At 45.0% G+C, this 24,896-nt stretch overlaps 1 protein-coding gene across 6 annotated transcripts in view; it reads right to left on the reverse strand.

Moving 5' to 3' along the window:
• The window catches only part of PAK3 (p21 (RAC1) activated kinase 3), a 149,881-nt gene that overhangs the window by 55,923 nt on the left and 69,062 nt on the right, over positions 1–24,896 (reverse strand). The window contains exon 2 of one of the 6 annotated variants that reach the window (XM_074602080.1): positions 20,463–20,566. The exons of the other annotated variants lie outside the window; for them this stretch is intronic. The gene's annotated coding sequence lies outside the window, so the exon portion shown is untranslated. The remainder of the gene's footprint in view (positions 1–20,462; positions 20,567–24,896) is intronic. 6 annotated transcript variants of the gene reach the window in all.

The following is a 24,896-nucleotide window of genomic DNA, read 5'->3' on the forward strand; positions in this document are numbered from 1 at the left end:
TTCATTTACTCAGAAGTTATCCTCTGAAACTTGCTACCAGTAACTTCTGGCCTCTGAACTAGCTGCTCATAAGCCGCTCCCTGTGTGGAAGGGATATTTTGAATTCAGGTTGTATCCAAGCAAAACTACCCGGGTCACAAGGACTGTCACAACTGCTTGTTTTCTGACATGGGATAAAGAAGCTTCTGTCGGGAATTGCAGCATTAAGAGTTTTACTAAGTGACTTACTTATTAATACTGGTTTAAAATTCAGTCTTGACCATGCACTTGCAGCAATAGCATCTAAAAAATGAATACAGAAGGCATGTGAATGCAGTAGCTGTGAATTTAATGGGTTTGACTAATTTAAATTTGAAGAAACGTTTAGTATGTCCTTTGTCCAGACCTCAGGAGTCACCCAGTTAAGTTGCTAAGAGCTGGGAATGGACTGAAGCAGTGGAGCTTGTCACAACTGATGAAAGTAACCTGCAAACATATTTTTTTTCCCCTTTGCCTAATTTACATTTGACAGCATTTTCCGGTAAATGGCCTTCAAGGATCTCTCCTCTTCAAATGCTTAGTCTACCTATCTAACTACATTTCTTTCCACAACTCTTTCGCCTCTTTCTCTGCAAACTGCGATGCGACCACAGGCAACACTCTACAAAACACAGCTGACTCTCATCTCCTAACACACTTCAGCCCACCTGCTTTAAGCGCCTCTTCCCCCACGGTGGAAACTTGCTGCTGCTGTGCAGACTCCCAGTACCCAGGACCCACTCCCACTACAAAAGCTTCACGGCTCCTCACATCGCTTCACTTTTCCAAGTGCAACAAGTGTTGGAACTTGCCCAGGTTTTAACAGAGCATCTTTCCTTTTCCCTCTCTGTACAGAGCCGTAGCTCTTCAGCCTGCAGTTCCAAAATGCAAAACATGGGATTATTTTGCATCACTCAAGCCAGCAATGTTTAAAGTTAGGTGTATATTCAAGGGCTGTGCTTAACCACTGCTTAATATATGAGATAACATGAACAGGACACTGAGGCTTCATCATAGCTGTGAGACACCGTGAAAGAAAAACTGGCGAGAGTAAGAGTCCCTCTCCACCCCTCCAGGACGGGGCTGAGCCCTACAGCGCACCCCTAGCCCAACAAATTTTCTTTGTGGATGTTTTTTAATCACATCAAAACAAAAGCAATCTGTTCAAACTGCGCTCATGCTGGGATCCTGGCCGCTCACTAAACCACTCGAGCTTTGGGATGGTTACACGACCTGGGAGGGGAAGAAGTGTGTGTACAGAGGGTGTGGGGCAGTGAAACAGCTTTCCACATGAAACCTTGTCCAGGCATTCAGTAATTAAATCTCATAACAGCACAGCAAGGGAAGGGAAGTATGCTCCTATGGGTTACATGAAGCGAGCACCTCGCAGCATCACAGCATCAGAAGATGGCCTGCCTGGCCTGCAAAGTGGCTGTACAACCACCTGACACACACAGTCACGGAACAGAAACAAGCCCATGAAGCACTGGAAGGGGGAGTTCGGGTAGTAAGTGCACATCCAAAGCTTGGCTGCCAGGGAAGCCTCTGTGGTAACCCTGTACCAGGCAGCCTCTTGGTCATTGCTATTTTAAAAACATCGATGGTATATGGATTTTAAATCATTAAGAAAAACATTTTTAGGTAACTATTTTTGATAGGAAAAGTGACTTAACTTCAAATGACTAAGGTATGGATACATCATACCCTGATGATGCAGAAAAGCTAGCTGGGTCACTAGGACACTTCTGCCACCCAGAGAGGGCAAACGGAGAGCTTCCACCCTCCTGGCTGCCTTGGGAAGAGCCACCAGCACCACCACCCACCCCCACCCAATCCCGGATAGCTACATGGGGATTTTCATCATAGTTTTTTGAATCATGGTTTAAAACAAAAAGGTTGTTCTCTAAGCCATTGAATCTGGAGACATGCTTAGATTGCCAGAGCAATGGATGCTCCAGAAGGAGCTAAAAGAGGAAAATGTGAAGGACACCAAGATGAGGTGGAAGCTTCCAGAACTATCTCTGTGGGGCCACAGTATTTTTTTTTTCCTTTTTTTTCTTTTAATGTAATGGGAAACACTTCTCTGTGATTGATAAGAAATAATAAAAAAGTACCTATAAAAAGCATTCATATGCAAGAGGAAAATGCAAAAGTCTTACTGCTCCCTCTTTTGCTTTTTATTTACACAGCTGAAGGGCTCCACAAAGCAGAAAAGGACGTATCAAAATCAACTCTGCCTATCAAATATCCCACATTCCACAGGACTGCATCCTTTGCCCTTGTCTACACATGAAAGTGTCTGTGTGAAATGAAGTGCGGATTTAAACCATTGTAGATAGACTGAAATAATTCTCCATATGGACTTCATTATTCCAAGTTCAGAGCTTAAGCCTCAGGTTCGCTTTTGTTCTCTACGAGGAGTCAGATGTAAACCAAGAAAAGCTACTTGTTGGAGGCATCAACATAGCAACCCCAGCAATCAAAAATTCATTACCTTTACTTGGATTATAATAGCCAAGACAAATTGTTTGAGTTCTAACTTGAGTTAGCGACTTGAAGTCAATCCTGAAGCAGTGTCCAAGATCAGGTATGAGAAGCCAGCCCCTACTGCGATCTACATCTGAAGAGACAGCTACAAGCAACCCACTTGCTGTGGCTTAATGAGTCCTTTGAGTGTAGCAACAAAGCCTGAGTGCCCTTTCCTTCTTGTATCCAGAAAGTGATTTAAATACTTTGTAACTGACAATTGAAATGGACCAGTCACTGACCCCAACTCCACTAACAGCTAGTAAACTTTTGGCCGCAGTAAGGCTCTGTAACCCATGTTGCTGGATTTTTTGCAGGTTCAACACCTGTTGGCTCACTTAGCTGGCCAGTCAACCTGAGTACAGAGCAAAAGGATCTCTGCTCTTGAGACATCGTCTTTTTCTGGTACAAAAGAGCGTTGATGCTGGGAGGCCTCATAGCAGTGTTTCGGCAGTGGCTTCACCAAAGGGCTGTGATTATATTAGTTCAGCTGGTAAAAGGCATGGCCCCAAAGCAATCCAGAGAACGCAAAGCTGGGCTTGCTCCTTACAGCAACAGGTAGAGTGCAAACGGGACCTGGACACGTGAAACGTTGATCTGATAGGGTTTGAACAATACCCACATTTATATGGTGGGGAGCACACTATCATTGGGTTCAAAGATCACAACTGTTACGATTCAGCACAAGAATTTCACCCCTTCTCTCATCTTCTCTGGTGAAGATGTGTTAAAGGTAAATGTACACTCGGCTAGTAAGGTACCACTGTCACACATGCTTCACCTACACCTGAGAAATACCCAAGGAAAAATCATGCTGTGGTATTGCACCAATGCAAATGTCTCTTATTTTCACATTATGTGTGTCCCTTTCTGCAGAAAAAGATACAAAGCTCCCTTATACCAATATTTCTGGAACCACATCACTTCATACTGGCAGGAAGACACTGCTTGCTTCTGTTGACACAGCTTCAGGACGTGCAGGTTGAAATACCAGTTCTGACACTGGCCTTGGACAGCTTGAGAGTCTCTTTACCATGTTCCCCTACCTTTTATCCTCCCTTCCTCACTTCTTGTCTCTCTCTAGTGCGCATGCATTTGGCTGCAGGGTTTGTCTCCAATTTACATGCACAGGACCACACAGTGGTCTGTGTCTACGCTCTCAGCAGAGCAACACACATTAACCAGCAATCCCACCCTTTGCTCCATCTTAAAATGGACTTGGAGCACCCCAAGGCAGAGACCTGAGGTCTGTTTCACACAGTCTGCTCTGTTGCGCAGAGGAAAGGCTGACAGCACTACAAACCACCAGCACATGAGCTTGAATTTGGCCACTCTCAAGCAGAGTTCTGATTCTCAGCGATACCCATGCTAAAAATCGGCAACATGGACAGAGCATTCACCAGTCACAGGGTTTGGCAGATGTAAACTTGCTCACTGTTCTCTCTCTTACCATGTAAACAATATCAAAGGAAGTCTCTTCTTCCTTGGACTTCCATAATAAAAATGACCAGGCTGGATGGGACTTTGAGCAGCCTGGTCGAGTGGGAGGTGTCCCTCCCATGGCAGGGAGGTTGGAACTAAATGATCTTTAAGGTCCCTTCCCACCTAAACCATTCCATGATTCTATGAAAAATTCTATACATAAAAAAGTCCTTGAGTTCATATTTTTTGGACACCCTACACTCCTACTGAACTCCAGCTGGTGCATTAAGACTGCTTTTAATAAACCACTCAGCATCTTGTTTTTCATTTTGCTTACATCAAAAAGGAAAAAAAAAATCAAACAAGGATTGGAAGAAGAAAGGAAATAAAGACAAAAGGACCAGCTTCCCTTCTCCTCATATTCTCTGCAGGTGTTGGTGCTTTCTCTGCTCTTTCACAGTTTATTCTCTGCTTGACATACTCACAGAAGACGTGCCATGATAAACATGACCAGTTGAACGCCCTCAGTCTAGCCCCATTCCAACCCACGCTAACAATGTTCCCCAAAGAAATGGCCACGGCCCTTTCCCCTGCAATGGCCCCCACGGGCAGACCCAGAGCTGGTTTTGCCTTGAGAGACCCATGTGCAGCTCTCCAGGAAGGCAGCAAGAGGGAAGGTATACTGTGCTGACCACAACGCCACTCTGCTGAAGCACTGGCCTGTGCCCCACTAGACACACGCAGGCCAAGCCAACTACCACCACACAACTGGGCAAGAGATGAGGAAGCAGCAGTACAATGCCAGTAGTTGAAAATTATAGACAGTTGCCATTTTCTAGCACCTCCCACTCACCTTTTACCTCATTTTGCCTCTGCAATCCTTAGTCTGAGAGCTGAGAAACCTGCTGTAGCAAACAACACTGAACCCCTGTGACAGAAGAGAAGGATGAATCCGACATTTAAAAGACTTAATTCAAGGCCACCCCAGGATTGCCAGGCAGAGCTGGGAGGTGAACCCCACTCCAAGAAGGAAAAATAAAGAACAGGGTGTCCTCTGGATGTCCCCAGCTCTGCTACTGGGGCTGAAGACAAAGATCTCTAATCAGGAGAGCATGGGATGGACTTCAAGCCTCCAAATGCCACAAGCAGCGGCAGAGACTGAAGCCACATGAGAAGATTTGCTGTACTGATCTTCCCAAGACATTATGGTATGTTTGGAAAGACACAGCTCCTGCCTCCAGGTAAGGAAAGGGGCGAAACCCAGGCTGTCACATGCCTTTCACTCAGGAGGTGGATGCGTTCCAGATTCTGCATCATCTCTTTAGGGCACTAGGGCAGGAAGGCATTCATATCCCCATTTACTTCCTCAGGGACAACGTTTTGCCTTTTATTCTTTGCCAGGCCTTTTATTTACAGCTGACTAACTTCATATATCTAATATTCACCTGCTACGTTAGTGATCTTATCGTGCGTAATGGCATATCTACCTTGGGGGTATTATGGATCTGAGGCAGTCAGAGGGGAAAATGGAGCAGTTGCTGCCTGCACTTATTTCCAGTTGCCAGCTAGACCCTGGCTTCAGAGGAGCAGGATGTGAAGATGAGGAGAGCAAACATACAAATGCTATTCTTAAATAGGTCAGGGGAGAAATGACACCTATATGCAGAAAGCAAAACAAGATCCACACACTAAATCTGTTTTCTCAGCTACCAAAATGGTCTGGTATTTTTAAAGAGCTAAAACAGTGATTTGGCAATTAACACCTCATTGCTTAAAAAAATAATCTTCTTCTCCTGAGTAGTGCTCTACTACTCCTCCTTGCCTGACTCCACATTAAAACAGGAAAACAGTTCACCATCCTCTTACCATCTAAACAAAAAGATAAAGAGGTAACTACTCATAATTTCTCTGCATTTGTCCATAGCCTCCCGCACAGAGCCTGCGACCACCATGGCTAAAAACACTGGGCCCAGTGCAGGACAAAACAACCCCTCCAAAAGGTGGGGCGACAACCCAGCCTCAGCCACTGTAAGGGCGAGTGCTTGAGCCAGCAGAGACCATTCCAGTTTTGGAATGTGTTCATGCTACAAATCCTTGCTGGAGCAACTGGTAGGTTTCTCACACTTCTGGGTTTCATTCGTGTTTCCTGCAAATTTTCACTAACCACTTAGCTTCTCCATACAACCACAGATGCCTTGTCTGAAGAACCTGGGAGCACATTTGCAAGTCACTGATACAAAAAGATACAATTTTTTTGATATAAGCACATGAGAGACAAGCCATGTCTGTTCCCAAAACATCAGGGTACCCCCATCTCTGAAGGTCTCTGTCCAGAACATGCAGAGCCTTTAAAAATGAAGCACCTCCATTGCTCAGTAGGTGTTTCTAAAGCAGCCTGAGGTCCGAATGCAAATCCCTACAAAAGTACAAACTCCCAGAGCAGCAGACAACAGTAATGCAATCTTGTATTAGGTCAAAGAAAGCACCAAAAATAAGGAACCATCAAAAAGCACAGAAACAAGTAAACAAACAAAAAAGCAAGGGAAGAGGAAAGAGGACAACAACAGGACCCAAAATAGATTCCTTGTGCCAGGCATACATCAAATCTATGGCATAAAAGCTTTGCAAAGAAACTTGTTCTTAAAACAGCTCATCAACATTTACCCTGCTGCTGGCTGAAGCCTACTACTGTTTGACACCCCCTACTTTCTATTTACAACAACTTCAGGCCTTAAAAGAAAACTGAAGTATATTAATTGAGGATTTTGAGGCACAAAATGACAGCTGCATTGTTACAAATTCTATAAAAAGCAAAGCAGACCGAGAACTGGGGAGGACAACAGAGAAGCAGTATGCAAGGACAGAAGTAGTCCAAGAAAATCTTAACCACTCCTCTGCCGGTCTTTATGCTCCAGTCGTTACAAAGAAGGGCCAAGGGTTCAGAGGTGCACTGCTCTCCCCAGGCGTACATCCACAGGTGGGCATTGGGCACACAGCCTGCAGAGCCCGTGCGAGGGCACCAAGATGCCAGCGAGGAGGCAGATCCGGCTGCACTGACACAGCACCGTGCCTGAGCAAACACACCGCATACAGGCACAGTACCCAGCTAGAGACCGCTCACGACCAGCCAACTTGGAGAGCGGACAGAAGATGGGATGTCTCCGTGCTTGCTTTGCATAGAGCTGCAGAATCTTGCAATTCCCTCTGGCGGCCTTCAACGGGCCCGTGCCTCACTCCAGGTACTGACAAACTCTGGCTGACGTGAAACCGTAAAGAGCGTTTCCATGTGTACACAGCAGCAGCAAACTGCTGCGCCTTGGCTCAGATAGCAGCAACTGCCACCTCAAATAGGTACCTGGCTACAAGATACCCATGTCCACAGTGAGCAACGTAGGTGCATTTCTTCCCAGGCCCTATCCCAGGAGGAACAGTGGAAGCTATGGGAAGATGGTGGGACACGAGGGAACCGGCAGCACACTGCCAGCCTCTGGGCTCACAGTACCTGTAGCTCTGTCTTGGTACAAACCAGTGCCTGGAGCTGGTCTTCAGCAGGGGACAGGAGCAGGGCTCTGCTTGTTGTTTTGTTTCCTTGCAGGATATACTGAGAGACAGAGTCACGTGCTGAGGGTACGAGCATGGGACACCTGCCACAGACTTCATAAACGACCTCAGACATGTTACTTTCTGTCTTTGTGTCTCTGCTCTTGCTCTGTGAGAAACTCGGCTCTCTCCCTTGCTGTTAATGTAGATGGGAGGCTGTTTCTATTTTGCCAGATCTATCAGACTTTAAAGAACCTAATAAAGAGCCAGTTTAGTTTCAGAAACCTGACAGCAATCGTGTTGTTACTCAGCACACAGTACCTGCAATACAGTGTCAACAACCCTGACAGCAAGTGAAGAAGAGAGAGTAAGAGGCCCACAAAATACCTCCTAGGAACTGAAAAAACCCAGGGAGTACTGGGGCAGATATCAAACCTCTGGAAATGCTGGATTGCTAGGAAAAAAGAAGTCAATAGGATCAAGAACAGAGCCTGTACACTGATCCGTCCTTGAGGAGGAAAAGAAAAATGCAGGTGAAATGATTTTCTAAGTGGCAGAAAACTACAAGAAATGAGCAAGACACTGTTGCCAAGGACAGTGTCTAAAAAAGAAAAACCCAGAACAGCTGATATATTGTCTGATCTCAGACAAAATGAACCTGTCTAAAGGCTCTATTGTTTAGGCAAAATCATGAAGCAGAGAAAAGAATAAATGCTTTGGTGGCAGAGCTGTGCGTCACCATGTCTATGTGTAACTCTAGAGAAAGTAGAGGTCCCCTAGTGAAACAGGCAACAGCCTGAGATACACATTGTTTGCTTTACAGGGGAGACTGCGAGGCTCCTGAGCTAGCTCTAGAAAAATGACTCCAAACAGCACAGACATCCGAACTATCCAGCAAGCGTGAAAGAGAGTGACAGGCCCAAAGAGCGAGAGCATTTGCACCAAGAATGTGGTTAAAGGAACCCAGGAAGCATGGAGAGACAGACTGCCGGGAAATGTAGGCTTTGTGGTCCAGAGCACAGTACAGAAATATAGACAAAATTAAAATTATCAGCTCAGAGCAATGGGGTAAACACATACAGGAAACAGAATACCTTTACGATGCAGTTTATCCAGGATGTAAATAACAAGAGTGAATGCAGTGACTGAGGACGCCCCTGTGAAAAGAAGGATCTCTGCAGTACTACCTGAGCAGACGAACAGACTCTCAACAGTCAGGCTCTGCAAAAGAAGCTGCCAGCCATTCTACAGCTATGTTTGCTGCTGTGCCATTAAATCAAAGACCAGTTTGGTTCCAGCTGGATTGTAGAGCCAGCTGCAATGATAAGACACAATCTTAAACTGGAGAAATGCCACCAAGTGTTGAAAACGTAGAATAAAAAAAATGTTCTGAGGTCAGTGGGCAAATACAAGCTGTTGATAAGAAAACCTCACAGAACCAGAGGCATTATCACTTTAGCTTAACAAAAGCTGACAGACAGAACCATCCACTGCTTGGCTGCAGGGCCATGCAAACATGAAATGATAAACATGTTTCATAAAGAAATATTATTATTTTCTTAGAAACTTATGTCCCTAGAAGGCCTTAGAAGACAACAGGCTTTGGTTAAAAAACTAGAGCAGAAAAAGAACACAGAATACACGAAACTAATTAAAAGCCACACTAACTAACAGGTCACAAAGACTAACCATGATCTAAGAATCATCACTGAGTGAGCCTATTCCTAGTGAGGTTAATTCCTGGCCCTGCATTTACCCATGAGGCCTTTAAAGAAATTCTTCAGAGCAGAAGACACGATGAGCACCTTGCAGTGTACTGACTGGAGAAGCTCTGCAGACTCTGAAGTCTGGGAACATCCGAGGCCATCAGCACATACTGCGGTGACAGGCAGAGCTAAGGGACCAAGAACCTCCACCCTAGAGCTCAGGGGTCCTCCACAGCAGAGGGTGGGGTCAGGGTCACCTCAGGGAGCCCGGCCAGACGGTCCCACCCCAGCTGGAAGGGCTGCTCATCAGCCTGCTGTCTCCACTAAGCAGGGCAAGGCTGGAGGCAGTCACGGCCAGGAGCTGGGAACACAGGTAGCACAGCCCCGGCAGCCTGCTACTGAGCTAGAGACCTGGATCAATCCTTATCTCTTGAGCCACTCAAAGAAGCTGGTGTACAAGAAGTTGCTCTGCTACTAGCATGATTGTGTGGGCTCCTCCCTAATTTACAGCCTTAGGCAGATGCCTGCTTTTCCCTGCCCTGTCCTGAGGTACCAAAGTCCTACATGGCAGCTCTGAGCAACACCAACATGCCTCAGAAGCAAACCTAACAACAGCAAGTTTGGAAAGCCAGTGTCCCATCCCATTTGCCAGCCAATGCCTAGCAGGTCACACAGTACATTTGCTCAGACAGGAAAGGAGCCACCAGCTACGCTCCCTGGAATGTGTTGTTTCCATCCACACCTTACAAGTCACCAGCACTGGGTCACTTGGGTCACAAGCCAGGAGAAAGGACCACAAAAACAACCCCATAGAGTACATTCAAAGGATAATTGCCCGTGTTCTTCAGAGAGCATCAGTGTATAGCACTTCCTGGTTGGTCACTAATGGCAGCAAACACACAAAGAAATGGAAACTTTACAGAATGCAACATGCATGCCTCAGTGGAAGAGAAGACAGGAGATTAACACACCAAATTATTACCTAACTCTAATGGGAGACTCCAAGCAATTTCAGAGTGCTGCAGACAGTAATTCAATACTGGCTCCCTGACAGGTCAGATCACAAGAAAAAAATACTAACTTCTCTTTGCAAGACTATGTGTCATGATATATCAGCCAGCAATGTTCTCAGAACTTCTGCTGATAACATGCACCATCGCCAACCATTCTCATTAGAGTACCACTGTCCTGGGTAAAACAAGTTACAGCAACAAAAAATATGTGCTTGCACCCCAATCTTTGATAGCACCACTTGGCAGCTCAGAGATCTGCCCCATCAGTGAGACACGCAGATCTGGGCTAGGAGAAAGCTACAGCGGAAAACTAGCCAAAGACCTACTAGTGTAAGCGTTCGGGGTTTTTTTCCCTCCTTGTGGTAAATTTCAGAGGAAAACCTAAGAGCAGCCTCTACCAAAGGGCAGTGACCACTTGTCCTGTTTGTTTAGTCTCTATACCTGAATGAAAGCATCCTCCCACTTTTAAGAGATGAAGGTTCTTTCGCAAAATTAATCATTTCTTGCAGCTCAAGCAGCTCTTATTTGTCATCAGAAACAAAATAAGACAATAAAACCTTTGTGTACCAGAGAAGGAAAATATTTACCTTGCATTAAGTAAACTTTTCCCAAGGTGCAGGCACAACTGTAAACAGGAGGAAACCTTAAGAAGAGAGAGATGGTAGAAGCTGTTTGCAACTACACACCTCAAAGCCAGAAGGGACGCGAAACTGGATCTCCTCTCTTCAGGAGTAAAGAAAATTGTCACAAAGAACCACAAATTATTTATTAAAGAGCGTATGATACCATGAGGAAACAAAACAAAACCTGAAACAATCTAGATGCAGACATTTCTATCAAGAGAAACCAGATAACAGTACAGGGAAGACAGCTCTTTCCTCTATTATCTTTAATTCCATTCTGCTTATCAGCATCATCATTACAGCTAAAAGTGCAAAGACTTTAACACATTTAGAGTCTTATTCAATTCCCACTGAAGTCACCGAATAGACTCCAGTAACGCTGTATCAGGTTTCTATGGGCCCTTCCAATCCGAGGAGCTGAACACTTCTTTAAGAACTAAATGAATTCAGCTTCCTTGCCTTTGTGAGGAAAATGCCCTGGCTGTTTGCCCTTTCTCTGACTCAGACATACTTGGCCCAGTCCTGCAAAGGACTAAGTTCCCTCTGCCTCCACTGAAGTCAAGGGCATCTCTAAGGCTCAGCATGCCGAAAACCAGGCTTCCTGCCACCCTGGGGCCAAACGCCAAGATGCCAGCTAGTAAACGCACAAACCCTGGGAAGAAAGAAAGCGTGAAGGCAAAGCCCATGGCTCAGAATGGGCAGCCCTCTATCATTTTCCATGCGTGCCATGAACATGAAAGTCCTGCTGTACCAGTGCTGTACCTGCTTCTCCATTTCATCCTGGGACCTGCGAGTCTAATTCGGGCTGACGCAGAATGGTGTGCACACTTGAACGAGCCTCCCCTGGAAAATGTGGGCCATCGCACCATGGTTTATAACTATTTCATTGTCTTCAGATTCAATTCAGCCTGCAACAGCTCCTAAAGAAATGCAACACTTCACAGATCTTGTTCCTGTATTACTTTTTGTGTTTTAAAATATTTTTCTTCCATTATCTAGAAAATATTTATAGAGAATGATAACATTTCTGACTAGAGTCATTTATCTCAGGTTTACAAAGCTGTTCACCAGCTACAATTAATTAAACCCCTAGACACCACATAGGTAAATTTCAGTGACACCCAACCCTAACTCTGATAATCTCAAAGCACTTCGGGAGCGATCAGAGAATTCTTATTAGACAAATCACACACTTGTCTGCAGAGCCAGGGCCAGAATCCTGGGCTTTCAACTGCCAAAAGTCCCAGCCTTTCAGCCTAAATGAGAAAAAGCACTAAAGCCAGACACTGCAGACTGTACACCACGCAGCCTGTGCCAGACAAAGCTCACCCTCGGCATCAGAAGCTGAACAGAGCTTACCTGAGCTAGGCAGAACACAGGCACCAGTCTGCAAAGAGCTTACAAATCAGGAAATCAATGCACAGAGATTAAATTACCACTCCAAATTGCCCTAATAAATCTATGGATATAAAATGAGATCAATTAACAAACATGCCACCACCTGTCCCTGATATACACCCCAAGAGCCAGACTCCTCCTCTTGCTGTCTAGCATTCTCCACTAGCAGTTGTAAGCTCTCCAACCAAGAAATACAACTGGAGTTCCTAGGTTCTGCCCCCTGTACACACAGCGTCTAATATATCAAATCTATATTCCGAATGAAATTGTACAAAGCATCTCCTATACTCCAGAGAACAGCAATCACTGCCAGTTGAAGACAATGACAGCAAAATCATCTTTTGCCCTAGTGTACTGCTGCACTAGCTAGTTATCCACCATCCAGAACAGTCCAGTTCAGATAAAGCTCTATGGAAAGTCAGCTTTATCATCCCTCCACCCCTGTGCCATCAGGTGGTTTGCAGCACTAAGCCTTACCTGCCACACTGTTGTCTTGTCCTTGTAAAGGTGCAAACCCTCTGCTATGTTTACCTTGATATTTTGACATTCAAACATTTGCCTATAGCTATCACATCACTTACTGAATACTCTTGTGCTAGATGCACTGACCACATCCCCTCCGCATGTTTGCGGCCTCTGATTCCCTTCGGCTACATCACTTAGTGGCCGATTTCTTCCAAAAAAAATGATTAATTCTGGTAGTGACATCCCTGTAATTCCTGCTGTTCTCAAGGGGAGCTAAGATCTTTTAAAAATACAGCTTTCAATATCTAAATCAAATTCAAAACTCAGAAGGGTGAAGGGCTTTTCCCGTCCTGCCTCCATGTGCAGGAGCACAGGGGGAAGCATCAGGAATCTGCTGTTCTCTTCTGCTCTGTAACTGACTTATCACGGAGACTCCAGCCAATTGCATAATTACAATGTGCCTCAATTCCCTCATTTCTCAGTGGCTACAGTTATGCTGTAACAAATCCCTGGTCACCTGGAACCGATCCTGTACTTACAATTCTGCCTCCCCGCGGGAATGTCGCAATCCAACAGGCACAGAACATGCTCCTGGGAGAGCCAAGCTCTCTGACTGGAGCTGGTCATGAATTTTTCAGGAAGTTACATGTCAGTGGCTTGAAAGAGAATCTTTTCACGGGAATATGCCACTGTTCTGGAAGGCTTCATCAGAAGGACATGTCTGTGGATGAAACAGAGAGGGAACAGCATTTCTGTTCCCTTAGAGAGCAGCTGAAGAAAGTGTGGACTTGGGGCTGGAAACCCAGGTCCAACACAGGCACCAGCCTGTCAAGTATCCTGGCAGGGGAACCAGATTCCCCTGGAACAGTTTTTCCACTCCTTTGTGAAAACTTCTTAATAACATTTCTTCCACTCCCACTCTTTTCTGAAAAGCTTTAAAAGGTCTTAGTGCCAGGGAGATATAGAAGAGAAAATTGTTTCTGACCTGGCCCTACGATAGGGAAAGAGCTCAGGTTCCACTTACCTGTAAGCGGTGCTGTGCACACACAGTGACCAGGCCATCAAGAGTCCAAGGACGTTAGAATCTCCAATCAACCTTCCTCCAACAATGAACCAGCCTGCTGGCCACCTCCCAGGCATTCTGTGTAGATTATTAATTAGTTAATGGCTGGATAGTGCTTGGAAAAGGTAGAAGGTGAGGTATTGCTGTCATTTCCCATTATTATCGTGGCTCTCCAACACACAGGCCACAGGGAACTTGGATCTGTCCTTCCTATGAATCTGAGATGCTGGACTCCACACGAATCAGTTCTTCCAAGCACAGCATGTGAGTTATAACAAGCGAGTGATGATCTTGGCCTAAAACCTTTTAAGAGAGCTCTGGAGATGGAGGGCACAGGGCCACACGCTCTTAACGTGCAAATGCGGCCCTGTGACATGACTCTGCCCCATGAAACTATCTGAAGAAGCCCTTCTGCCAAAAACTACTGTTCACCCAGAAAAGCTGGCAGAAGAGAGGATGTGTCTGTACTACACCACTTGTACGTAGCATCTGCTGACTCATCTTAAAGTGCCACTGAAGGCACTTGGGCTAACTTTCCAACCCCGCAGTGACAAAGGAAGCAGCACACATTCTTGCAACTTGGCTCTGAGAGCGGTAACTCCCACCAGAGGGGAGGAGAGGACTACCAGGACTTGGGTCTACTGGAACTCATCAGCCTTCCCTTCAGCTTCTTCACCCAAACTGACAACACAGAAGACACCAGCCAGACTCTCCTTAGAAAGTGATTTATTACAATCTAAACTTTAATGCCAACACATCTAAAGCAGACCTAACTCTTTCAGCAGCCAGTATTACTTAATTTGACAATCCAACTGCACAAAATAGATCAAAGCAAAGGCTGGAATTTGCACAAGCACGTTTACACTGAGTGTCCACACCACTCGAAGCAAGTGATTTATAACTGAATCAGTTGAGCTGCTGACACTTTTCTGACAAGCCCAGAACTTCCTCCTCCCAGACTGACAGGATGGATTGCCTTCTTTGTAAGTTAGACGATCAAAGAAGCATCTACTCTGCAGCCAAAGCTGTGCTTGCAGTTCTCGAAGATGCACCCAAGTCTGCTTTTCCAGCATGTCCATCAGCACAAGACACAGCCCCCTCCCAGCAGCAAGTGCCTTGGTGAGCAGCTGCCCCACACTGACTTCCATGGACAACGGAGGGGAGACCAGCTCCCCTCTAGCTGCAGTGTCACCTTATACCCTGGAAGAGAACACTGCACTTGTTCTGGTGCCCCAGGAATTATACACCTCTGCTCTTTACCTATCTAGCCTCAGTAAAAAACCTGCTTTGATAACTTGCTGGCAACAGCTGTCAAAAAGCTCATTTACGTGCATGTGAGTGCTGTACATGCACACATCAGAAATTACTGTTTATTATCCAGCTCACTGATCTCCTTTTTACCAAACTCTGTGGATATGGAGTAACATGGTATTAAAAGGACTCAGCTAGATTATCAGTGCAGGCAGTGTGCAACACCCCTATTTCTAGGTGTGCAATCGCCTGCAATTTCAGATAATGCACTTTCCCCAAGGCTTTGGCAAAATGTGCATTTGCGTTGCAGAACATGAAGAGACAGAAAGGCTATAAATTCTCCTCTCCATCCTTCCTACCAAGAGATAAACGACTTGGCAAGTTGAGTGATAAAGAACCAATATAATTATATGTCATTAAGCAGCAACTAATACTGGTAGAGAATGGATAAGGGCCTGCTGACTAGAAATGTTATCAAGGAATATCTAAGATGTGGTAATAAGGCATGCATTGAAAACAGAATACACTTCGTGCTTCTCCTAGAAATCTTTAACTCTATTTCAAGCCACTACCTCTTGTTGTTTTACTTGGCATGAGCACTTTTCGCCATGAAGAATTCTTTCTTCTGTCGAGGATTTTATGAAGGAGACAACAAACAGCATCTACCAATGAAACAGAGAGCCTCCGTGTTCTCTTTAGCAAAACGGAGCTCACCTCAATCTTCATTCAGAAAGAAACACCAGCCTGAGCAGAAGACGCTACCAGACCTCACTGCACAGCCCATTTGTGCCTCACGCAAGGCCTCCACCTGAATCTGTACCATTGCTGCAGTGACTCCCTGGACTTCCTTAAAACAAAATTCCTGCGCTGAACATCTTATCCATAAATTTCTTGCCAACCACAAGTAGAACTTAATTTATTTGCTTTCAAAGAATATGATAGCATTCAGTAATGCAGCAGAGAAACTACTGCACGCAGAAGGCAGTAGTACTCAGCTCCTGTGAGAATCCAGCTCTAGTTGCACATGTCTCACCATCCATTGTGGACAGCAAATACTTACACTTACCTGCCAGGCAGCAGTTACTTAGACTTATGGAGCCTGTCCAAAGTTAACATCTTCAATATCAAGAACCCACCTACACAACTGAGACAGCTACTGGTGCTTCTACAGCCCATTTCAGGCCCTGGCCTCCCCCCAGAAATCACCATAGTTCTGGTATTTGCAATGGAAAAATTGGGAGCTGCTGAACCATCTGGGACTGCATTCCTTTAAGTCTGAACCAGGATTCATATCAGGTAATACAAATCTCTGACGACCTGTGAGCTAAAAGAGAAGTTTCTCTGACTCTTTGCCTTTGAGTACTTCCACTGATTTCTATAACAGAGAAGTCTGAGGAAGAAAAGTATAAACCCAGGTCTAGCCTAATCTGTCTTCTGATCCCACACATGTGGGCCACATTTACATGTGGCCAGTTATGTGACCGGCCACCAAGGCAGATTCTTGTGCTAGTTCTCTGGGCTTGTACCATTCCCAGCTCAGCAAAGTTTTACAACAGTTGCAAGGTGCGGCCTTTATCAGAAGATGAGTGTTCAGTGTTACTGATAGAACCCAGTCATGATTACCCAGGTAGATCATGATACTCTTTTAGCAATTATCGTCAGCACTAATATAACTTTGGCTGCTGCAAACTGTAAGAGTGCCTTGATATGATTCACATTCAGGGGCATTATATCATAAAGTGCAACATACGATCCCAGTCTGACAAGCTGATACTGCAGACTGTGTAAACAGAGATGAATCACTTCCTAAGTCTTTGCAGAACGTCCACTTGCCCTCAAAGAAATAAGTTTCTATTCTTCTCAAGGCCGCTCGGACAGCAGAACCATCCATTCTTTTCCCTGTCTATAAGGAAGCACCTCCAGGGTAGAAGCCCTTTTCTCAGTGACTGGCCTATGCCTACAGCCATCTGCAAAACACCCGTCCCAAGAACTCTGTTTGAGAAAAGAAACCTTGTGAGAGGGAAAGGACTTTGAAAGGAAGCTATAGAAAGGAGGAATGTGCACTGGGAAATGGCAGAAATCTTGAGACCATGTTCCTCTTGCAAATGCTATTTATGCGTCACCATCAAGATGAGAACTATTGCAGTTATTAAACACAGCTACTTTATAAACCTCAATTCTGTGAATTAAATTCTGTGACGTCAGACCACATAACTGGAGGCAGGATTTGGCCAAAGGCCATTATTTTTCATAAGGACTGGCCTCTGTGAGAGCAGATGTGTCATGAAACCCCTAGTAAGACAGTTAACGCAGACTTAGAGAACAGTACTGACAGATTATTTTTTTGCTGAAAGTAATCTCACCACTGAGCTCTGACACAGGTTTGAAAATCCATTCAGATCTCTGAAGCCTGACTCCAAAGCAATTCAACATGTAGCAGAACACACATGCTGTATATGTAAGACTTACCTGGGATGCTGCTTGGAGTTTGTTTTTCAGTTCTAACCTGTTTATATTTCCAGGAATTAAAAGCTAGAAGGCAGAGTGATAAGATTTTTCCAACATCACAGGAAAACATACAGGAAAACTGGCTTCCCCCAAACTATCAGGCCAGAGTTGCAATTGCATTTTCTCTTGTTTCACTAGACCCATTGTGCTGAACGGGTGCAGGGGGAGATGTCGAGTTTCAAGTATTGCCCAAATTGAACAAGAGCATAATTTGCTGGTAACTACTTCACAGTTAAATGGACTGAAATGGGCGAATCCCTTGAGTGGCGGGATATCAGCTTTCTGGAATGACAACAGCACAAGCCCAATGCGGTAATAATTCAGGCCCTACCTTCTGCCTCGAGAGCGTGAGGCACAGACATTAACCCAGAAATGCAGCTCCACAGGCTGTGGGATCCTGGGCACCAGGAATTCTGCTCGGTGCGGGGTCTCAGGCAAAGCACAGGGAAGGGAGAACCCAGAGGGACAGTCTCTAAGATGTGGTTCCAGCATCCACAGCTGGCCTAAATTTTACTCCACGCCAGGAAGCAGCTCCTTTCTCACAGATGGCTGCTGTTAGCGAGCGCTGACACCCGCCATGGAGCAAGTGGGCATGCAATATTAATAGCATCAATGAGAAAATTATGAGCCCACATTAAAGCTCTGAAAGTTGTTTTCATGACATTTGGCTTTAAAACTAAGTGCAAAGGGAAAGGTATTACACTCAGATAAGCATGTTTAGAGGACTTTCTTTTTAAGATGTAATTCCGCAGTTTTCAAACACACACACACACACATGCAGAATGACCCCTTAAGGACACAGAAAAGCTGCTGTCAGCTATAACTCAGCAAATCACAAGTTACATGAAGAAATAAAAATCAATGCTGCTCTGAAATTTAGCCTGTAGAAAAGTCAAAACTGTCATCACTAATGGCTGGGAAGTTCTGCTGTGACCATGTTTTTCCTACAACGTGGTCATCCCCTTGGAATCTGGGTCCAAGGGTTCTGCCAGAATTAAGCAGAAGCAAACCAGTAATGCAAATGAAGTAGCACAAATTCATTTGCTAGAATTTTTCTAGTAACAGGCAACGATAAAAGAGCATAATGAATTCTCATTTAGAAATCTCCCCTCCTCCATTAAAACACTGTGACATTGGACCAAACTACACAGAGCCTATTCTCATCGACAGAGGCAGCACAGCTGAGACATGGATGAAGATGCTGTCAGCAATGCAATCTCTACGAAAAGACTCTTGGATTGTGTGATATCATAAAATAGGGAGAAGTGCAAAGCATAGAAATACTATCATAAGGTGGCTGTTAACTGGTGTCCCTTTTGACTGGGACAGGGACTGCTCAGCCACAGCTAAGTCTACAGGTGGGCACAGCCCAATCTGAGCTCCTCTGCTTGCACTCCAAGCGACTTGATGCACGTATCTGTTTTGATAGCTGTAAAGGCATGTGAGCACAGAACTGTACCCACGCCAGCATGCCCTTCAAGGTGTCCATCATAGTCCTGTCCTGCTGACAGCTACAGGAGTCTATCACGTGCACATTGGAGGACACGTGCTCTATCACTGCAATGCTCTGAGCAGCTATAAAGTATGGCATGACAGTAACAGTGAAGCCTTCATGTGATTCTAGATGTGTTTCTTTGATAGCTCTGCCACTTTAACATCCACCCACAATGAGGGCCTGACATCTTTTTAAGTAGTTTGTTGAGACACTACAACCAGATGACTCAACTTAGTTATTTGTCTTAATCTGCAACAGGACTTGGAGCTGCACAGTAGAATATGATGGGCTATTTCCTCTTGGAGCAGGTGAAAGATGGAATCAACCACTAATAGATCTGCACTACTTTCTCTGCTCAGTTAACTGGTTTCATTTTGAACCAAACCCTGCCTATCTACTACCTACTATTTGGGCTAAATAGACATAATCAAAGCCAATCCCATCTTGCACATGCGCAGCCTCCCTAACTTCACTGACGCTCAGGCCAGACAGTTTGAAATTACATCACAGGCATCTTGATGCAGTTTAGGTGGCATCACATCATGTTACATAGGAACACAGGACTGGGAGAGACCCATCGGGTCACCAAGTACAGTCCCTGCTGTCCAGGCAACCACGTCACCTAATCCCTTTAGAAATGAATCAAAAATAGTTATGAACCATACTTCATCGGGCACACCCGAGGCTGGCCATGAATGATATAATGCGGCATAAACTGACCGGGAAAAAGTACACAGACACATACAAGACAAATTAGAAACTGCAATAAGCAGGGAGGCAACTTAGTCTACTGGCCAGACAATGGGGCAGGCAGCAAGATGGCTGGGTCCTGCTGCCGCTCCCGTGCAGACCCGCTTCACCCACAGTGGCATTGCTCCATCCCCCAGGTTCCTCTGGGCTGAGACCAAGATAATGACGTTGTTCTTCCTTTGCAGGTTGCTTTTAGCTCTACAGACAAAAAGAGGGATACAAGAACTAACTATTTTTATCCACTCAATCTTCCCAGCAGGTTTTTAAAGCCCATTTTAAAGCCCTCCTTTGCAATTCAGTCTGTGGATAATTTGCTACCTGCATCTCCGTAAAGTTTAACCTGTCAGAGCTTGGCAAAGGTGTAATTTCATCCCCAGGCTCTTCTGACTTGAGACTCTGGAACTTCTCTTTGTGGATAAAGTATCAAAGCAATAGCTCTGTGAGACAACAGCCCTTTGCATCTGACAACCCATGCATTATTCTCTCTAAACATAGTTTAACAGGCCAGAATCAAAACTTCTACTCTCCCCTCATTTCTCCTCCCCCTGTGCACACTTTAAGAAAGAACAAACACAGATAAGAGCAGTAGACAGAGACACAGACAGAGAATGGTTTATCCCACAGGCAGAGGATTACTGCATCATGATGTAATGACCTTGTTCAGAAAAGAAAAAGGTTACTTACGTGACAGAATGCGTTGTAGAAATACCAGCTCCTTTACAGAACAGGGTAAAACAATGTCCATTTAAAGTTATGCTGAAGAAAACGTAAAACACTTGTCCAGTGAACTGGAGAGAGAAAGAGCAAACTTCAGCCCAGCTGGCCTGGATATAATCTCTCCAGACACACATAACACATTGAACCGAACAAGCAGCAATGTTGTTCAGGTAAGTATGCATGGAAAGGAGATGCCATTCTGCTTTCTATGTGTTTGCGTCTTCAGACACCTAAGAGTCCCTTCCGCCCCCTAGAAAGGCATAGGGCAAAAATAGCTACTTTTGTGTTTTCATTTCAGGTGCAAATGCTATGGAGCCAACCATTTTATTTGCCCCCTGTGAAGACTTAACGTCTGTGCTTTCTTTGAATGTTTTCTTCCCCCACAGAACAACTGGAGGGAGAAAGGCCACATGCTGCCTGTCTATGAAGCAATCTCATGAAAGAATAACTCGAGGCCAGGCTTGTTTTCTCTGTTTAGAACAGCATTTAGTGAAACCTTGGCCGTGACTAAAATTCCAAGGCTGAGTTAATCACATTTATGACTATAGGTTCCTCAAAGGGACTTGTTTCTAATGAATTTTCAAATGCTATGAAAATAATAGGTATGTTATTTACCATTTAAAACATTGTAAAAGGACACTGATGTTACTGCCCCAGTACAGCACGCTTATTTCCCTGCTCAACATTCACCTCTCACTGTTGTTATTCAGCTAAAGTGAAGCGTATGTTATTAAAGCCAGTATTTACCAACAGATACTACAGTTGTGTACCTAATATAGTCCTTCCATGTAAAACTAGGCTTCCAACAGGAAATAAAAGGCATTTGGCAAGTCTTAGCCTGCCAAGGGCAACTGCTACATGTCCTGTTTCCAGGACAAGAAAGCCCTCCAGTTACCCCAGATACTTCCAGTAGTGAATGCTGAGCTTGTCTGGTAAGTTTTCCGAGCCCAGTGGAAATCTTACAGCAGACACAGAAAGCTCTGAGTCTGAATTGGCACCAGATGCTTTAGAAAACAAGTGAATTTCATTTTGTTACAGGAATATGAGAAGGCCAAAAATGCTTTATTTGTCAGCACAAGAACAGTCACTCATCTGAGAACATGAATATTCTCTTGAAGTTGTTATAAAATGAGACTCTTCCAAGAAAACCCTGCACTGAGCAACAGTGCCATGTGCCAGCTTACAGTGCCCTCTACACTTGTATGCAACAAGAAATGTGTTTTCTATAGCAGATGAACAGCAACGACTGCCTTCAGACTAGAGTATGGGATATAATTTGCAGCAAATTCCAGCCTCTCAAGAAGCAGCCTACAGTATCTCCCTACTAGCTCAAAGACTCCATACAAAGACCAACAACTCAACATCATGCGTCTACTGCAGTGTTTCTTCTCAATTAACTAAGAAAAAGTGTACTAGCCATACATCAAAACTGCATTGCAGCTAGAGCTGCCAATTACTTATGGCAAAAAGGGTGGCTGATTCATTTGACTGTATGTGGGCCTTGGCTGGAGTTTTCCCAAAATGCTACAAGAAAAGAAGAAAACCTCAGTGAACCTCCCCCTCATTCCCACCCCTTCCTCCCCCCCAAATCACAGCCAAGAGGCCCATGCTTGCAAAAACAACATTTCCTGGAGGATTCTTTCTCCAAATCACTCCTTTTCTAAATTCAGACAAAACACACAGCAACTCAAAATACGTCTGCATAGGATATACATGCATACAAGGACACCCCTCCCAAACACGCACAAGTGAGATGCAGTGCAAAGTGTCTAAAAAGCCTTTAAATCCCCAGTCCCCAGAGAGTCCCTACATCTTCCATCATAAATCCCGCTGTGTTACGTGGTCACCTGTGTAACGGCTACCTTACAATACTCGGCTCAGCAACCGGCCTGCAGTGGTGGCTGAGCAGGGGTGGGGAGGCCTTGTCTTTTAAAACTGTCACCAACCAGAACATTTCTGCTCTATGCACAAGCCACATCCTGAATACAGATCCTTTCACAAGCTCCTTGTATCGGATGCGTTTAAAACCTGATATGTCACAAGTAGCAATTCTTCATCCAACGTGTCCCTCCTTCAGTGTATATGTTTCAAATGAGCCCTGCAGCCTTGGGGTGCCAGAACTCTTCTGTCCTTAGCACCACAGGTCTGCTTTGAAAAAGGACATACAAAGTAAGCAATGTTCTGCCATAAATTGTCCTCATGAGTCACCACGGACCCAAGTTCTACCATTTGGGCACCTACTGGCCTAGGTCTGGAAGGTCCCTGGTTACACCAACACCACTGCCTCCCACAGCAAGTTCAGGACACAAAAATTCAATCATGTTTGCATCTAACTGATATCTTGCATTGCTCTGCCAGTGCTCTACTGATGACTGTGGACATTTGACTTCATCCTTGTGTTTGCAGTGTGTCTGACAGGACTCAACCTGGCACCCAGCCCCCCTGCAGCAGTCAGACCCTGCGTTAACACAGGCCTGGTTTTTCTCCAGGCCTGACTTTTAGCCATTTATTGTAAACCTTTAAACCAGTTTTCACAGAAAATATGCTTTGAGATCCTCTGAGTAAAGAAAAATTCTTGAAGCGTGCACCTGCTGCTCACCGCCTTCTGGCACCAACGTTCAGAACTCAGGTGAGCACTCTGGGAGGATAAGCCTGGGCCAGCCTGAGCCGCCCTCTCTGTGCCAAGGGGGACCAGTGGCCAGACACGGCCAGCTCCATGGATCGCAACGTAGTGTCTCGCTAACACTGCAGGACAGACCAGTGCAAAGCATCTTTTGCCTAATGACACCACCAACAAAAGCCATCAGTCTAATGAAAACTTATGCTTTAGAGGCTGTTTGCAATATCTAAGAGCACGATTTTTCCCTCTCCTTGCCCAAAAGTCCTACTGTGGGTTGACTTTAAGATTATGTTCACCAGACTGCTTCCTGGGGTCCATACGTAGCTAGAACTCTCGATGTGTAACTTCTGTTCTGGTACACAGGCAATTATACTCAGGATAACCACTCCAACAGATGTATTCCTCAAACAGAGAATCACACGTGTTCCGCTGTACCCACGAGGTCAAACTCTGCCATTCTGCTGGGATCAGCAATGCAAACACCATGAAATACAGCTCAAAAAATAAAATACTCAAGAATCGGGTAACTGAGCTCTTGCATCATCTGTGGGCCTAGAAACTTCATGCACATGCTGCTGCTCACTAAGGAAGAGGAGAGAGGTCTTACCACACACTAAGGACCTAGAACCAGAAAACTACCTCATACCCAGACTCCTATTGCTTGTCCTCATTACATGAAGGAGCCTGGCACTCACCCTGCGTGTTCAGCATGCTCCACAGACCATAGGAGAAGAGAGGGCATGCCCTGAAGAGCAAGTTGCTCAAAAGTTCTCGCTGCCTTCGTTACGGATCAGGGCTGTAGGAAGTGCCCCCTAATTAGATACTCTGGAGGCATTTTACTTTGGAAACACACAATGGTACCAGGAGTTCCAGCATTTCAGTATCACTATAGCTTTCAAAAAGAAGGGTTCAAGACACACTTTCTGTGCATGAACTGTTAATATACTGCAGAAAAGAATAAGGCTCCACTCTCAGCTTATTCCTTCTGAAGTGCTTAATATTATTCATTAATGCCACTAGAGAGGAGGATTCTGCATTCCCCTAGTGCAAGAAGACGTGGAGAGAGAATAAGAGCACGGAGAGAAGGTGTGGTGCAGGATGTGGGGCAGAAATGAAAGGAGAAGGTTGTGCCCATGGATTGCCACTTTAGATACTTCCAAATATTACCCCACCTCTTTCTGGTCCACACATCCTACAAAGTGCAAGGTGCCTCCTCAAAAAGAAAGAAAATAGGGAGCAAATTCTAGCTGCTTTAGTCTTTTTTTCTTGCTAGAAATCTCACCTCTTCCCAACTTGAGTTCCCAGAGCCTTTGGAATGAAGAGAGGAGAGTCAAAGCACAGCACAGCTAACAGAGACCATACCTGTAGGAAATAAATAACCAGGATGCCAACCTGAGCTGGCTAGGCTTGCTAAAAAGATCAAACGAGGATGTAAGCAGCTCTTTTCTGGAGCAGGCAGGCATCGTTTCAGTTGTTGAAATATTCATGCCCCAATAGGAGCTGTGGTATCAATGTCTGTCCCTGATACAAACAAACCTGAGCTCAAAGCATGACAATCTGTGTTGTGCAGAGTGGAATCACAATTAAAGGCATTTTCCAAGCCTCCATTTCTGCATGCACACATTTGACAGCTCTTCTGGTGACACTTCAAGAGCATTCCAAATCCAAGTCCACAATCTTCTGCCCGTGAGGGCAGGAGACATTAAAAACAGTTTTAGCATATGCCCAGGATTTAATTGTGTGACTGCCATTCTTCCCTCTCAGGTTTACTATGCACCAGC

The sequence above is a fragment of the Larus michahellis genome, chromosome 9 (assembly GCF_964199755.1).
Source record: "Larus michahellis chromosome 9, bLarMic1.1, whole genome shotgun sequence".
Classification (NCBI taxonomy): domain Eukaryota; kingdom Metazoa; phylum Chordata; class Aves; order Charadriiformes; family Laridae; genus Larus; species Larus michahellis.